Source organism: Oratosquilla oratoria, chromosome 23 (genome assembly GCF_046742065.1).
Source record: "Oratosquilla oratoria isolate Oo_2021 chromosome 23, ASM4674206v1, whole genome shotgun sequence".
In the NCBI taxonomy this organism is placed as follows: domain Eukaryota; kingdom Metazoa; phylum Arthropoda; class Malacostraca; order Stomatopoda; family Squillidae; genus Oratosquilla; species Oratosquilla oratoria.
In genome coordinates, this window is record NC_134799.1 from 16,113,304 (window position 1) to 16,118,303 (window position 5,000).

The window sequence follows — 5,000 nt, forward strand, 5'->3', positions numbered from 1 at the left end:
ATTCCCAAGCAGCTTTTTCCTTCCCATGCAAGACTGATTCAAAGTCACCATCTTTAAGAAGCTCTCGAATCTGAGGACCACTGAAAACTCCCACTTTTATCTTACCGTCGCTCAGTGAGGGGAATTTTGATGTTAAATCCTTGAATCCATGGCCAGATTTGTCCACAGCTTTTACAAAGTTTTTTTCGTGTGGTGTCTCCCCCGTTTTCTTTGGAGATGGTTTAGACGTGTCAACGCTGCTGGTTTTGCCGGCCACTTCCTATGGGTCACCAGATAATGGAAGAAGTCTAGCGAAAGAAAGTTTTAAAAGTACGCCCCTGAAACTCTACAATCTACATTATTCATCGCCTTGAGACGTGTTTGAATCTTGAATAATTCTATTCTGGTTAAATCTAGGATCATTTAATCAGCAAGGAGAAGCGTTCATTCTTGTAATTATTATCACACTGGGCTTCCTCTCACGGGTTTCCTCCCCAGTGCCAACATTTGGGAGTTCGTTTGAGTAAACACGACTTCGATTACAACATTTGAATTCTCAAATTTCCGAATACCAAATTATCTTTCCCTTGTATACGAGTATAGCGAAGCTAAATGGTGAACTTAGATATTCTAAACCTCGACGAATGTTAGACATACTGTTTAAATGTTCTTAGAGAAATCTAGATTCCCGTAAGCGAAGTCATATTCTAGGTATTCAGACGGAAGTTGGAAGTAGGATGTCGGAGGAAAATAGCCCAGTGTGATAACCCTTTCAGGGTTGACGAAGGAAATGCCTTTGTTGGAGATGATGATAAGATATCTGAATTTCTTATCTATTTATTTATTCATCTATCTTGCTTGAAGGCGCTGTCCGAAGGATGAGGAAATGCACACTAGATGACCTAGATCGAGTGAATTCTAGAAAGAAGTTGAGTCTGTATGCAAGAAAGGCTTTTTAAGGAACTGTAGCCCATTTCTCGTAAAGGTACCTATTGCTCGGTGCGACGATGATCGTTCACGGTTCAACGATGATCGTCAAACGATTGTGTAAAGCACTAATTTTTTGTTTTTTGAATGATGGAGATTGTTTTGCTTCGAGCTGCAAAGGACGAGGCTGATCATTTTATTAACCGGACCTACAACCAACGCGCTTACCCCAAATAGGATGCCAGGTAGTAGGGTGCGCGTCACGCGCCATTAATGGCTGTGGTGGTGGTTGGCTAATACCTATTCGTGCTGAGCAAAACGTATCTTAAGACTCTTATGGTGGCATGTTGTTCCCTGGTGTCCTAGTTGACGACAGATGATTTTATTCATCTCCATAAGAGCTCGCCAGTAGTGAAGCGATGATGGTTTGTTAGGTCGTTGTTGATGATTATGTCTTTTTTTTATATTAAATCTTATCTTCATTATCTTTCGTCTTAACTAACTCCTTTACTGAGTGGCACTTTTTCCCTGTAATCTCGCTCTCGTCAGGCGATTTTATTAAAGTTTCAGTCCATCCGATAGTGTTTACATTAACTTTGACGCGTTTGCTAAATATAACAAAGTAAAGGTATTTATCATAATTAGCAAACGCCTTTTATTCCCAATGATTGAAATAAGATATGCAATGAATTATATGGCCGAATTTATTTTTGTTCTCGTAATAAGAATGTTTGTGAGTTATATGACTGCAATATAATATAGCGTGAGTCAACCATATTTTGAAAAATCATTTAACATTATGATTTGGTCGATTAAGTTCATTTCTTATTTGATAAAGGGGTGCATGTAAATTGTATAATTGTAAAATTATTCAAGACACTCAGAGGCCATTGTTTTTGGTCTACTAGCCTTTGACACAACATTCGAATGCACTTTTGTCGACATTCGAGTGATGGGTCGTGACGTAATGTCGCTCGAGGTAAAACAACAACAGCAAACAAGGCAAAGGAGAAGGAACAGAAACGTTTACAGATCATGATTGTGTGGAGCACAGTGGGGCAATTTGATTTTTTGGGGAGCAATTTGATTTTTAGGTGTTTTGGTAATCAAAGTCTATGTTCTTGTGATCTATTAGCAGTAACATTCAAATAAATAAAAATGTAGCAATCACACATTTATTTCATTCATCATTCTGTCTTCGATTTTCAAATTATCCCCGATTGCACTGCCACCTGGCGAATAACTTCCGTTTTAAAACAATTTTGGGATTTCATTTTGAAAAGTTTCCCAATCCTTCGTATATTCTGTGTTCATTATATAGCACCACATGGGGGACATCAGGATTCTAGAAGTGATTAGGTGGGGCATGGCCAAAAAAAGTTGGGAAACACTGGTCTACAGGTACGTTTTGCTAGGTGCGATTACCGCTAAACGATGATTGTTCATGGCTCAATGATGATCGTCCAACTACTGTCCAGTAAACGTTTTTTTTTTTTTTTTTTTTTTTTTTTTTTTTTTTTTTTTTTTTTTTTTTTTTTTTTTTTTTTTTTTTTTTTTTTTTTTTTTTTTTTTTTTTTTATGATGGAGGCTGTTTTGCTTCAAGCTGCAAAGCACGAGGCTGGTAACCCTTTTAACCGAGCCTACAACCAACGCGCTTACCCCAAATAGGATGCCAAGTAGTAGGATACGCGTCACCCGCCATTAATGGCTGTGGTGGAAGGCTAATAATTAAATAATCGAATCGAATGAAACGTACCTTAACCCGTTTGCTACGTGTTAAGACGTCTATTTTAACTGCCGCCGAGCGATTTTATTAAACTGAGGAAATCCCCACTCCACATTCCCCCTTCCCTCCCCCTCACGCTCCACCCTCCGTCAACAGAAGAAAAATAATAATAATAATAATAATGATGATAATAATAATAATAATAATAATAATAATAATAATAATAATAATAATAATAATAATAATAATAATAATAATGATGATGATGATGATGATGATGATGATGATGATGATGATGATGATGATGATGATGATGATGATGATGATGATGATGATGATGATGATGATGATAATTAATAATAATAATAATAATAATAATAATAATAATAATAATAATAATAATAATAATAATAATAATAATAATAATAATAATAATAATAATAATGATAATAATAGTAATAATAATAATGATATTAATAATAATAATAATAATAATAATAATAATAATAATAATAATAATAATAATAATAATAATAATAATAATAATAATAATAATAATAATAATAAACTTCCTTTTGAGTAGGGGAGTGGGATGGGTGTCATGAAACTGAATAAAATCGCCTGACGACAGCCAGAATGAAAGGAAATGTGCCAGGAATGGATCCAAAACACATCCAAGGCCTTCCGAGTGACGTCATCGGGAGGGGAGGGGAGAGATGGCCAATCACGAACGTTGCTAAGCAGGATGCGGGTCTCCCACTGATGGTGAAGTAAAATTTGCCAAGCTCGCTTCGATTACTTTCATCACTTCAGAAGGGGGGAAAGGCTCCGAATACTTTCCCCCTTTCCCCCTTCCCCCTTTCCCCCTTTCCCTCTTTCCCCTTCTCAACAACAACAACAACTTTTATCCCTTCCGTACTGGGTGGTACTTTATTCAGGCGATTTTTTTTTTTTTTTTTTTTTTTTTTTTTTTTTTTTTTTTTTTTTTTTTTTTTTTTTTTTTTTTTTTTTTTTTTTTTTTTTTTTTACACAAAATATTGCTGGATCAATTATGTGTCCCATAACGATGTCTTACGATACATGGATAGAAGCGATGGTATATTCATATTGCAGTCCATAACAACGACAGCAACATTAACAGTAACAACATCAATAACATCAACAACAACAACATCAACAAAACCAACAACAACAACACCAACATCATCAACAGCAACAAAAACCTCAACAGCATCAGCAACAACAACAACAACAACAACAATGACATCAACAACAACAACAATAACATCAACAATAATAGCATCAATAAGAGCATCAACAATAACATCAACAACAACAGCAACAACAACAACAGCAACAGCAACAATAACAACATCAACAATATCAACAACAACAAACAACAACAACAATAACATCAACAACAAAAACACCACCAACATTAACAACAACAGCAACAACAACATCATCAACTTCAACATCAACAACAAAACCACCAGCAACAATAACACCAACAGCAACAACAACAACAGCAGCAACAACATCAACATCAACACCACAACCACCACCAACAACAACAACAATAACATCAACAGTAACAACAACAACAACAGCATCAACAGCAACAACAACAACAACATCAACACCGCCAACAACAACAACAACAATAACATCAACATCAACAACAACATCAATATCAACATCACCACCAACAACAACAACAATAACATCGACATCAACAACAACATCAACATCAACACCAAAACCAACAACAACAATAACATCAATAGCAACAACAGCAACAACATCAACGCCACCAACAACAACAATAACAGCATCAACAGCATCAACAACAGCAAGAGGTTCAGGGCGAAATTATGCAAAACGTAATCGACCATTTCCTCCCCCTCCCCTCCCCCTCCCTCCCCATGACTTTATCAAAGATCACATTAAGAAAAAAATCCCATCCTGCTATCAGACTTTTACAAACTTAGAAACAAAATAGAAAAGCAGATCTAGATACTATATAAATCTAGGTTTCGATGGTCCTATAAAGAATTAGATGTTCATATATAAGAATATAAAAAACATACGAACGAAGGAGACTGCAAGAGACCATAAGGCCTTCACTAACAGATGTATATATATTATATTTCAATGATATCTAGAGAAAGCTTGAAATATCAGTTTAGAGAATATATAAATTTGGATTTCTATGCTCCCGATAAGCATCTAGAAATTCATATAATAGACATTGAGTCCATTACTATATAGATCTAGTGATAACTAACTAGGAATAGATTATCCTAAAAATCTTGAGATAATTTACTAGAAACAGATAAATATATGAATAGATAATAAATGAATGGAT